Source organism: Muscardinus avellanarius (assembly GCF_963383645.1).
Source record: "Muscardinus avellanarius genome assembly, chromosome: 12".
NCBI classification, from domain to species: Eukaryota; Metazoa; Chordata; class Mammalia; order Rodentia; family Gliridae; genus Muscardinus; species Muscardinus avellanarius.
In genome coordinates this window covers 56,056,139-56,069,669 of record NC_137798.1, presented here as the reverse complement: position 1 = coordinate 56,069,669, position 13,531 = coordinate 56,056,139, and the positions used below count along the sequence as shown (strand labels likewise).

The window sequence follows — 13,531 nt, the reverse complement described above, 5'->3', positions numbered from 1 at the left end:
AAAACTATAAAACAAAATACATTTAGAAATTCTGTCTGTTCCTTTTAACCTTATTTCCTTCCTCTTCCATAGGTAACCATTATTAATTTTTGTTGTATCTTTCCATTATAACATTTTATGAAGTTATAAATAATACATATTCATATTAATCACTCTCCTCTCATATGTATTGTGTGTGTCATCTGTTGCTATATAACATGTTACTCTCCAGCATTTATCATTCCAGTTTATGTGAGCCAGTGTGTTAGAAGCAGCTTAGCTGGGTGGTTCTGACTCAGGCTCTCTCATGAAGTTGGGCTTCAGATGTCAGCCGGGGCTATTGTTACCTACAGTCTTCACCAGGGCTTAGAGATTCATACTCTCACGTTATTAGCAGAAGGCTTCAGTTCTCAAGAGCTAGAGGCCTTGGGTCCTTACTACAGAGGCTCCTCATGACTTGGCAGCTGCCTTCCCTCAGGGTGAGTGACCCAAGAGAGAGCAAGTGAGCTTGACAGGACAGAAACTGCAGGATTTTTATATCCTGATATCAGAAGTCACATCCTGACCTTTAGGGGTGAATGAATAGCAGGAGAGCAGGCATCACTGGTACCCAGGGCCACTTTATGGAATATGAATATATAGAGAGTGTATGTGTTGTGTATGTAAGGTAGTGTATTATGCAGGCTATTTTTATTCACTTAACATTTCCCCGAATCTTACTCCAGGGCAGTAAATAGAAATCTTTATTTTTACAAATGTTTAATACAGTATTCTCATCTAGTATGTGCATATAATAGCATAATCACCAATGCCCTAATAGTGAACATTTGGTTCATTTTTAGCCTTTCATGACTACAAATGATACAGCAATGACTAGCTCTATGCATTTTCCATATTTTGTGTTTTATATTTAATTGAAAATTATTAAACCATCTGCCAATAATATTTGTTCAACGTGTATATTTCTTTTAGACTATAAGAGATTGAATAGAAGCATTTACTTTAATTTTAAAGTTTTTTTTGTTTTTTGTTTGTTTGTTTGTTTTTTACCTCCGAGCTACACCCACCCCTAGTTTTTAGTTTTTTTATTTTCAAAACAGAGTCTCACTGAATTGTGAAAGGCCTCGCTAGGTAGATAAGGCTGTTCCCAAACCATTATCATCTGGTCTGAGCCTTCCAAATGCTGGGATTACAAGCGTGTGCCACCATGCCCAGCAATTTTAAAGTTTTTTCTAAATTACTCTTTTCATTGGTGTTTACATTACAGAGCAATATAATTAATAGACTCACTGCTACTCTAATCCAGCAAGGGGTCCACACTTGTTGGCATATATAGTATTTTCAATATAGTTTTAAAACATAAGAAAAATCTTTTTTTTTTTTGCCATTTCTTAAATACTTTGCCTTAGTTCTCAACCAAGTATAAATTTAAAAACTTTAAAAAGTCACCTGGAAACTTTTTTTTTTTTTTTTTTTTTTTTTTTTTGGTGGTACTGGGGTTCCTGGAAACCGTTCTACCTCCGGGCTACACTCCCAGACCTATTTTTTATATTTTATTTGGAAACTTCTCCTAACCTGCACGGCTGGCTTCGAACCTGTGCAATCCTCCTGTCTCCGCCTCCCAAGCGCGGGGATTACAAGTGTTCACCACCACGCCCGGCACCTGAAAACTTTTGATAAATAGATGTTTTGCACTAAAGTGGTAATCTTTCACACTTGAATGGTAACCTCATCTTTATTTTTTTTAATATATTTTTATTGGTGCATTGTAGTTAAACATCACAATGGAGTACAAGACTTGTGAGGGTTTCCAAGCACACATCATCCAATTGGCCCTTATCCAATCCCCATCCCCCTCCCTCAGTCCCATACTTGATTTAGTGATTAACTTTGATATATTTGTTTACATACATCATGTGTTGGAAAGAGATTCCATCTTCCCCCATCCCATTCTCTCTGATTGGTCACCTTAATTGCTCCTCCATAGGGCCCCTTCTTCAATCAGATTTCCTCCTATTACCCATTTCTTCCTAGTTTTTGCATATTAGGGAAAACATCTGATTTTTTTTTTTTTTCTGTGATATTTCTCTGTGTATGCCGCATTGCAAGTTCTGATCCCACTATTAAGGCCCCAGCACTGGCCTGGCCACCCGGCAGACTCTAATCCCGGCCTCGCTGGCTCCAGTACTGGCCTTGCCTCATGGTAGGCTCCATCCTGACCTCAGAGGCCCCAGCACAGGCCTTGCCTTAAGGCAAGCTCCTAGTCTTTGTTATTTTGAATATCAGATGTATTCAAAATTTAGGCCTTGTGGTTGATTGGCAGTCTTCTGTTGTCACACTAACTTCATTTGAATGCTGAATCTTTATACCTTTTAGTCGAGGATCCAATTTTTTTTTTGTAAAGGGTCTCACTAAGGTGCTGAAGGTCTTCTCTGGCAGCCTCCCAAGTGCTAGGATTACAGGCATGCGCCACCATGCCAAGCCTCAAGGATCCAAACTTGTTAACATTTTAAGTGGAGTATAACCATTATGAATAAGTAGGAGTAATATTGGTACAAATTAGATGCTGTCTTCTTTTTCTGGCCATATGGGAATCAAATCCAAGGGCATGCACATGCTAGGCAAGTGCTTTACCATTGAGCTACATCCTCAGTTCTTTTTATGTTGACAGGTTCTTGTTGTTGGCATATTCAATGGTAATGAATAATGGTATGATATTAGTACTTAGGATGAGACAGGATGATCCCAGGTTTGAGGCCAGTCATAGTTATTTAGTAAATGTTATGGTTTAGATATTGAATGTCCCCTGAGAGAGCTCATGTATTGATGTTTAGAGTTAATGTAATAAGGGCTATAATCTCATCAGTAGATAAATCTATTGTGGTGGGTATATTGGGTGGTAACCAAGGCCGTGGGTGTGACTGGGGGTGTGGCCTTGGGGACTATGCATGTGTCCTTTTTTTTTTTTTTTTTTTTTTTTTTTTGCGGGTCTGGAGATGGAACCCAGGGGCATTCGACCTCTGAGCTATACCCCCTGCCCTATTTTTTATTCTTTATTTTGAAACCGGGTCTCACTGAGTTGCAGAGGGCCTCACTAAGTAGCTGAGGCTGTCTGCGAACTGCGATCCTCTGGTCTCAGCCTCCCGAATGCCGGGATTACAAGCGTGCGCCACCACGCCTGGCTTGATGCATGTGTCCTTGAATCTCATTGCTAGCTCTCTTACTTAAGGCCTCCATGATATGAGAACAGAGCACTTGCTTTCTTCCTTTTTCTGCCTCCCACCACCATGTACTGATATCTGTTGATGTAACCTGGCCACATAGGCTAAACTCCTGAAATCTCCAGAACAGTAAACGAATAAATCTTACTTCCTCAAAGATAATGGTGGTCAGTTGTTTTTTTATTGCAGCAGTGAGAATGCTGACTGAAACAGCAAGAACCTTCGGCAACTTAGTGAAACCCTGTTTCAAAATTAAAAAAAAAAAACAACAGGACTGAGATATAGCTTGGAGATGGAATGCCTTTGGGTTCAACCTTCAGTACAAAAGAAAAAAAACCTTACTGAGCATATCTTGTGTCATTAATCTTACAGACTGATAGACTAAATACTTCTCTTTTTTTTTTGGCGGTACTGGGGATGGAACCCAGGGGCATTCTACCTCCAAGCTATCCCCCCAGCCCTATTTTTTTATTCTTTATTTTGAAATAGGGTCTAAGTAGCACAGGGCTTCACTAAGTAGCTGAGGCTGACTGTGAACCCATGATACTCTTGTCTCAGCCTCTCAAGTACTGGGATTACAACCATGCACCATCATGCCCAGCTTTAAAATGCTTCTTTTAAACCACTAAGTTTTGGGGAATTTATTATACATATACCATTACTTTTCTTGTGTGAGGATAAGCTCACACAGTAGGTTATTACTTCTTCTTAAAATATATTAAACATAGCCGGGTGTGGTGGTGCACGCTTGTAATCCCCGCCCAGATGTGGAAGGGCTTCCAGGAACCCCAGTACCCCCCCCCACATACTATCTATATCTATATCTATATATAGATATATATATATCTTGACTTTTATGAAGATACATAATTCTGTAATGCTAGCACAGTCAATAAATGAACATTTCCATCACCCCCCAGAATTTTTCTATGCTTCCCTTTGTAATCACCCTCCATCCTCAACTTCAGTTCGCAGCAACCACTGTCTTTGGACTTAATATGTAGTTTTGCAGGAATCTCATAAATAGGGAACTGTACAAATTAGAGCCATTTGAGATTGGTTTTTATCATGCCTTTGAGATTCATCCATGTTGCATATGCTACTAATTCCTTTTTATTCCTGAGTATTTTCACTGTATGGTTATGTTACAGTTTATTTAATCCATTCTTTTGAATGATATGTGGTTTGTTTCCACTTTGGCACAATTATGAATATAGCCACTGTGTAAACATTCATATACAAATTTTTGTGTGAAGATGAATTTTAATTTCTTTATGATAAGTATCTAAGAATGAGATTACTGTATCATATGACAAGCTTTATTAAGAAGCTTAACTTTGAAGCTAGGCGTGGTGGTGCATGCTTGTAATACTAGTATGTGGTAGGCTGAGACTGGAGGATTGCAGGTTCAAGGACAGCGTCAGCAATTTAGTGAGGCTCTCAGGAACCTAGTGAGACCATATTTCCAAATAAGAAATAAAATTGGTCAAATAAAATTGGTCTGGAGTTGCAGCTCAGAAGTAGAATGCCTCTGTGTTTAATTCCAGTAACAACCCCCACCCCAACACACACACAGCTTAACTTTGTAAAAAACTGCTAAGCTGCTAGAGTAGCTGTAGCATTCTGCATTCCCAGCAGCAGTGTACAAGAGTTTCAATTGTTCTGCATCAGAACTTGTGTTGTTGATCTTGTTGGCCATTCTCATAGGTGTATCTTGTCATCTTTTTTTTTTTTTAATTTTATTTTATTGGTGCACTGTATTCATACATCATAGTGGGATACAAACTTTTGTAGACATACATGCACACATCGCCCAGTCAGCCCCCACCCGATCCCCACCTCATTCTCTCCCCATCCCTCCTTCCCATGCTTGGCTTAGTGGTTGACATCTAGTATTATAGCAATTTATCCAAAATTAAAAATGATAATCTCACATAACAGTTTCATTTGTCTGATACCAAGCGTTTGATGATTTAAAGATAGCATTTCAATATTTCTTTTTGCTTTCTTTCTTACTAGAGCATATTTTTTTCTGTTTTTTTAGGTGAAACTATGATATATTTATATATTTATTTTTCAGAAAAAAATCTATCCTAATATGGAATATGAATTCTAGATACCCAAAACGATCTTGAAAAAGAACAAAGCTAGCAGATATATATTTTCTGATTTCAAACCATATAAAGCTACAATAATTGAAACAGTGTAGTACTGTTCTAAAGGCAGATATATAGACCATTGGAGTTAAATACAAGCCTAGAGCTAAATTCTTCCCTATATTGTCAAGTTATTTTTGACAAGGTTTCCACGAACATTTGGTGGTGGAAATAATCTTTTAACTAAATATTGTTGAAAAATAATAATTACATGGAAAAGAATAAAATTGGATCTTTACCTAATCCCATATACAAGTATTAACTCAAAATAGATAAAAGACCTAAATATAAATCTTAAGACTATAAACTTTTAGGAGAAAATCTGGGTCATAAAACCTCACAACATTGAAATTGGCAGTGATTTCTTGGATATGATTTCAATGGCACAGGCAACAGAAGAATATACAAACTCCCTAAAAAATAAAAGAAAATATTGTATATCCAAAGACAATGTAAACAGAGTTAAAAGTTACTAATAGAATTGGATAAAATATTTCCAAATGCTATATCTGAAGGTATATTAATATTCCAACTAGAAATCCTAAAAATTAACAACAATAAAGGCAAACAATACAACTTAGAGATAGGTAAAAGACTAACATAAATAATGAATCTCCACAGATAACCAATCTTAGTTGTCTGTTGGATGGAAACTCTTGTTTCTCTGGTTCTGGTGAGTGTTACCTATTTCTTCTTTGTAGTTAATCTCTTTGAGTATTTTCTCTAGCGCTGGTTTTGAAGACATAAATTCCTTCAGTTTCTGTTTGTCATGGAAGCTTCTTATTTCTCCATCTAATTTGATAGAAAGTTTTGCTGGATAGGAAATTTTTGGCTGGAAGTTGTTTTCTTTCAGAGTTTGGAATATGTTACTCCAAGCCCTTCTGGCTCTCATGACTTGGTTTGGGAAGTCTGGAGTGATTCTAATTGGTTTGCCTCTGAATGTCAGTTGGCCCTTTGTTTTTGTTGCCTTTAAGATTCTCTGCTTGGCTTCCACATTGGTCATTTTGACAATTATGTGGCGTGGGGATCCTCTTCTCCGATCCTGTCTAAAGGGAGTTCTATAAGTTTCCTGGACCTGTGTATCAACCTCTTGCTCTATGTTTGGAAAATTTTCTGCTATTACTTCCTTGAAGAGATTGTTGATCCCTTTGGTTTCACTTTCTTTTCCCTCCTCTATTCCAATTATTCTTAGGTTAGCTCTCTTAAGATGGACCCATATTTCTTCAATGTCAGATTCCTGCTGTTGGATATTTTTTTCTAGATTAGAAACTATGCATTCATTTTTGGATTGCTCATCTTCTAAGAGCGAGATTCTGTTCCCCATGTGGTCTAATCGGTTGTTTGTGCTTTGAATTGAGGCCTTTACTTCATTAATTGCATCCTTTATCTCTTTTTGGCTCTCTCTGAGTTCTTTTCGAAGCACCTCTATTATTTCTACAGTTATTTTCCTGATTTGATCTTCTAGAAATCTCTGATTTTCTGTTTTATCAGGTTCTGATGTTGTGGGGTTGTGCACATTCATTACTCCAGTGTTATTCCTCTTTCCCATGATTTCGGAGGTTTGTGCCTTCTCTGGGTTCTTCCCTTGGGTCACTATGGCTTCACTTAAGGTGCTCTGGATCTCGAGTCTGTATTATCTCAGACCCCACTACTCCTTTACTGGGTTGTATCACAGAGTCTCCGACCCAGGGAGTCGATAGAGGCTGCTTTAAACCATGGGGGGTGCCAGGTTGCACGTTCTCCTATGGTGTGATATCTCTGCCACCACCACTCCCTCACTGGGTCAAGTCCCAGGAGGCCCAATACTGCGATTTCTCCTCTGTGGCCCGCAATTTGACTCACTGTTCTTTTTTTTTTTTTTTTTTTTTTGGTGGTGCTGGGGGTGGAACCCAGAGGATTTCTACCTCCGGGCTATACTCCCAGACCTATTTTTTATATATATATTTTATTTGGAAACAGGGTCTCACTAAGTTGCTGAGAGCCTCACTAAGTAGCTGAGGCTGGCATCGAACCTGTGCGATCCTCCTGTCTCAGCCTCCCAAGCGCAGGGATTGCAAGCCTGCGCCACCACGCCCGGCTAACTCACTGTTCTTGAGTACGCAGATGTAGCTGCACTGGACTCGGTGAATTCACTGCTGCTGCCGCCGCCGGTGGCAATATTGTGCCTCTGCCACGCCCTCGGCCATGAGGCTGGCGTATTTTTTCTTCTCTGGTTTTGATTTCCACTCTGAATCCCTGCAGCGTGTGCTGAGCTCAGCCACTGGGAGCTTTAAATGCTGTCTGCGCCGAAAGATCCCGCCTGGCTGTTCCGCAGCGGCTCACCTCGGCTTGCTGTAGCCGTCCGTTGAGTTCGCCGCTGCCGCCGGCAGTATGGCGCTGCTGCCGCGTTCTCGGGCGCGTGTGTCTCCTCTGTGGCCCTGAGCTCTGTTCTCAGTCCGCTTTCTCTCTGGAGCCTGGTGTTTTTTTTTTGTTTTTCTGGTGATGGTGTTTTCTGGCTATGAAAGGCGCTCTTTTTGTGGTAATGGAGATTGGTTGTTAGCGGGACTCTTAAGCCCCGCTTTTCTCGGTCGCCATCTTCCCGGAAGTCCACCAATATCCTATCTTGTCATCTGTGTGTGCAAAGTGCATGCTGGGGATTGAACCAAGAGTCATTCTACTTTCCAACCTTATTTTACTTTTTTTTTGGAAAGAAGGTCTAAGTTGCTGAGAGCCTCACTAAGTTTCTGAGAGCCTCACTAAGTTGATGCGGCTGGTTTTGAAATCCTGTCAGCCTCCCAAATACTGGGATTACAGGTATGTAATCCACCATGCCTGGCCTCCTTGTGGTTTTGATTTGCATTTCTTTGATGGCTAAAATTGAATATTCTTCCATGTGCTAATTTACCACCTATGTATCTTCTGTAGTGAAGTGCCTTTTAAAATCTTCTGCCCACTTTAAAAAAAATTGGGTGGTTTTCTTATGTCTTCTTTTTTTCTTTCAATGCTGTAGTTTAAATGCAGGGTCTTGTACATGGTAAGTAATCACTGCACCACTGAGCTACATCCCAAGCCCTTCATGATGAGTTTTGAGGGTTCTTTATATATTCAAGATTAAAGTTCTTTGTATAATGTGTGATTTGCAAATATTTTCTCCCAATATATAGCTTGATTTTTAGAACTTTTTTACAGAGTAAACTTTTGTGTGTATGTGTGTGGTACTGGGGGGTGGAACCCAGGGGCTTTCTACCTCTGGGCTATACTCCCAGACCTATTTTTTTATACTTTATTTGGAAACAGGTTCTCACTAAGTTGCTGAGAGCCTCACTGAGTAGCTGAGGCTGGCTTCGAACCTGTGCAATCCTCCTGTCACAGCCTTCCAAGTGCTGGGATTACAAGTGTGTGCCACCACGCTCAGCTTCAGAGTAAACATTTTAATTTTGATGAAGTCCAGATTTTCAGTGCTTGCCTTCGTAGCACAATATAAATTAAAATTTGAATGATACAGAGAAGATTAGCATGGCCCCTGTGCAAGGATGACACACCGATTCATTCATTATTACATGTTTTTCTTCATTTAAAAACTTTTAAAAAAATATATTTTCTTTCTTTGTGTGTGTTGCACTGAGGAGTTGAACCCAGAGGCATTCTACCTCTGAGCTAAACCCCCAGCCCAATTTTATTTCTTATTCGGAAACAGATTAAGTTGTGGAAGGCCTTGCTAAGTTGTCAAGGAGGCTGGCTTTGAACCTGTGATCCTCCTGTCTCAGCCTCCCAAGTACTGGGAATTACAAGCATGAGCCACCACACCTGGCTTAGTATTTTTTCTATTTGCGTTGGACTTTTAGGATCATGATTAAGAACTCATTGTCTAAATTGAGGTCATAAAAATTTATCTTACAACCAGGCACATAAATAGAATCAAAAGACAAAACTCACAAGAGATGGAGAAAAGGTCTTGATTAAATTCAGAATCCTTTCATGATAAAAGTCCTGGATAAATCAGGGATGGAAGGGCCATAACTCAACATACTACAGGCCACATATGACAGACCTATAGCCAACATCATGCTGAATGAGGGAAAACTGAAAGTTTTTTGGGTTTTTTTTTTTTTTTTTTTTTTTTTTTGTGAGTCTCGGGATGGAACCCAGGGGCATTTGACCTCCAAGTCACACCCCCTGCCCTATTTTTATTTTTTATTTTGAAATAGGGTCTCACCAAGTTGCAGAGGGCCTCACTAAGTAGCTGAGGCTGTCCGCGAACCGTGATCCTCCTGTCTCAGCCTCCTGAATGCTGGGATTACAAGCATGCACCACCATGCCCAGCTTGAAAGATTTTTTCTCTAAGATAGCAGTGTACAGTCTCACCACTTTTATTTAATATAATACTAGAAATTTTAGCCAAAGCAGCTAGTCAAAAGAAAGAAATAATAGGATTCAAATAGGAAAGGAGGAAGTAAAATTATCCTTTTTGTTAATATGATTCTGTAAATAGAAAATCCTAAAGACTCCACCAAATAACTATAAAACTGATAAATTCAATAAAGTAGCAGGATACAAAAGAAGCATACAAATATCAACTTTTCCACATACCAATATTGAGCTTGCTGAGAAAGAAATCAGAAAAACAATCCCATTACAGTAGCCATGCATAAAATTAAAATACCAAGGAATAAACCCAACTGAGGATGTGAAAGACTTCTACAATGGAAATTACAAAACACTGTAGAAAAAAATAGACTGTAGAGGTAGAAAGACTATCGCCCCATCCTCATGGACTAGGAGAATTAATATTATTAAAATGGCCATTATTACCCAAAGCAGTCTACAGATTCAATGCAGTCCTCATCAAAGTACAAATGAAATTCTCACAGAACTAGAAAAAAATAACCCTAAAGTTCATATGGAAGCACACAAGATCTCAATAGCCAAAGCAACCCTGAGCAGAAAAAGCAGTGCTGGAGGCATCATAATACCTGATTTCATAGCTGGGTGTGGTGGCGCACACTTGTAATCCCAGCATTCGGGAGGCTGAGACCGGAGGATCGCAGTTCTCGGACAGCCTCAGCTACTTAGTGAGGGCCTCTGCAACTGAGTGAGACCCTGTTTCAAAATAAAGAATAGCCGGGCGTGGTGGCGCACGCTTGTAATCCCAGCATTTGGGAGGCTGAGACCGAAGGATCGTGGTTCGAGGACAGCCTCAGCTACTTAGTGAGGCCCTCCACAACTTAGTGAGACCCTGTTTCAAAAATAAAGACAAAGAAATAGGGCTTGGGTGTAGCTCAGAGGTCAAATGTCCCTGGGTTCCATCCCCAGATCTGCCAAAAAAAAAAAAAAAAACACACCTGATTTCAAAATATACTGTAAAGCCAGATTTCATAATATACTAGAGAGCCATAGTAGCCAAAACATCATGGTATTGGCATAAAACAGACACATTGATCAATTTAACCATGTTAGCTTTTCATCCAGGTGACCAAAACATCTGACATAAACAACTTAGAGGGGGAAGTTTATTTGACTCATGATTCAGAGGTTTTGGTCCATGATCGGAGTCTGGGTCCATTGCCTTAGCCCTGATTTGAGGCAGAACATATTGGCAGGAGTGTGTGGTGGAAGAAAGCTGCTTGCCTTATGGCATTTGGGAAGCAGAGGCAGAGAGGAAAGAGCCAAGAGCACACACTCAACTGACCAACCTCCTCCAACTAGATCTTATTCCCCAATAATGTCATCAAATTATGACTCCATCAATGGATTCATTCACTGGTGAGCTTAGAGCTTTTGATCCATTCACCTTCCCAAAGGACCCAATTGATGCATTTGGGTCCAAGTCCAATACATGAGCATTTAGGGAATATTCTAGATCCAAATAAAAGCAACAAAAGAGAGATTCCAGAAATTCATGCTGCTTTAGCCAAATGATTCTTGATGGAGGTGTCAAAAATGTATACTGGAGAAAAGACAGCCTCTTCAAAAATGGTGCTTGGGAGGCTGACTTATCTTGACTGTAGAAGATTGAAACTACAGCCTTATCTCTTACCCTGTACAGAAATCAATTCAGAATGGAACAAACTTTAAAACCTGAGACTTTTGAATTTCCAGATGAAACATAAGAAAAACACTTTAAGATACTGACACAGGCAGTGATTTTCTGGATGGGATTCCAGTAGCTCAGAGAATCAAAGCAAGAATTGACAAGTAAAATTTCATGAAGTTAAAAAGCTTCTAAGAGTGAAGGAACAACCTACACAGTGGGGAAAATAATTTACTGACTTTTCATCTGGCAGAGATTTAAGATCCAGAATATATAAATAACTCAAAACCTTTTTTAAAAAACCCAAATAATCTAATAAAAAACAGGTAAATGACCTAAAGATATTCACCTCAAAAGAAGCTCAGATGGCCAGTATACATACATATATATATATACACACACATACATATATATATGAAAAAATGCTCAAGATTGTTAGTTATCAGGGAATTGAGAATCAAAAGGACATTGAGGGAGCTGGGTATACGCCTGTAATGGTGGCACATGCCTGTAATCCCAGAATTTGGGAGGCTGAGACAGGATTACAGGCTTGAGGCCAGCTGTGGCTACTTAGGCCATTAGCAACTCAAAGACTGTTTCAAAACAAAAAGGACTGGGAGTGTTGCTTGGAGGTAAAATGCCCTGGGTTCAATTCCTGCTACCACAAAAAAGCAAAAAAGTACATTGAGATTTTATCTCACCCCAGTTAGAATTGTTAAGCAAAACAAAACAAAAAATACTGGTGAGGATTTGGAGGAATCCTCATGCCCTGTTGGTGTGAATGTTAATTAATACAACCTTATGGACAACAGTATGGAGGTTCCTCAAAAGAGTCGAAGAATTACCATATATGATCAAACTATACCACTTCTGGCTATATATCCAAAGTCAGTGTACTAAAAGATAACTGCATGCTCAAATTTATTGCAACACTATTCACAATAACAAAGATATGGAATAGGCCTATGGTACCTTTCAGCAGATGAAGGGATAAAGAGAATGTGGTATATATACCCGGTGGAATATTATTCAGCCATAAAGGAGAATGAAATCCTGTCATTTGCAAGATGTCATGTTAGGCAAAATATCCAGGCACAGAAGGACCAGTATTGAATGTCTTCTCTCATTTGGAAAATAAATAAAATAAAATAAAAAGATGACCTGGAAGTTAGAAGGGGAGGTATTAAGGACTGGACTAGGGGAGGAAGGGCTGGAAAAAGTAGAAGAAAGGGTGGATATAACTAGCGAATGATATACAAATATAAAAGCCAGGCGTGGTGGCGCTTACTTGTAATCTAGTATTTGGGAGGGTGAGACAGGAGAATCATAGGTTTGAGGACAGCCTCAGTAATTTAATGAGGTTCTCAGTAAACACAAACATAGAAATACCGTGAAACTCAAATTTATATAATGTTAATAAAATTACCATAAACAATAAAGATCATTTCAAGAGACTTGACATCATGACTTCCTTGAATCTTCTAACCCATTGACACAGTTGGTCTTCATTTCTTTCATCAGAGTTTTATAGTTTTCAGCATACTGATTCTACACACATTATGTTAGGTTTATTCACAAACATTTTAATTTTGGAGTCCTTGTAAATGATAACTCAACAATGTCTTTCCAGATATTTGTTTTTATATTGAACTTCGAGTCTATCTTGATATACTTACTTAATAATTCTAGAACGTAGCCAGGTTGCTTTTAAGAAATTGTAAACTGGGGCGGTACGTGGTGGCACACTCTTGTAATCCACGCACTTGGGAGGTGGAGACAGGAGAATCGCGCAGGTTTGAAGTCAGCCTTGCTGGCTTAAGATACCCTGTTTCCAAATAATATAAAATAGGTCTGGGAGTGTAGCCGGGCGGTAGAAGGGTTTCCAGGAACCCCAGTACCAGCCCCCCCCCCCCCCCGCCAAAAAAAATTGTAAACTGGGACTAGTTTAACAAGTTCCATTTCTGCTTTTGTTAGATGAAATTTCAAATCTTAATTGAGGTGAGCTTTACTTATTTTCACTTGCTTTAGTTAAGTGTTTCTGTGGCTTGATAATAGACTCAAATTAAAGAAAAACCAAATTTCAAAGTCTAATTTCTCCCTCTTTTTCTAATTATATTGGCTAGTTTTATGAAAAACTATAATGACATAACAAAATTTTAACAACA

At 39.1% G+C, this 13,531-nt stretch overlaps 1 protein-coding gene across 3 annotated transcripts in view; it reads left to right on the top strand.

Moving 5' to 3' along the window:
• SAV1 (salvador family WW domain containing protein 1) overlaps positions 1–13,531 on the top strand; it is a gene marked incomplete at both ends in the record, with an annotated part of 35,316 nt that overhangs the window by 10,772 nt on the left and 11,013 nt on the right. The gene's annotated exons all lie outside the window — the stretch shown is intronic.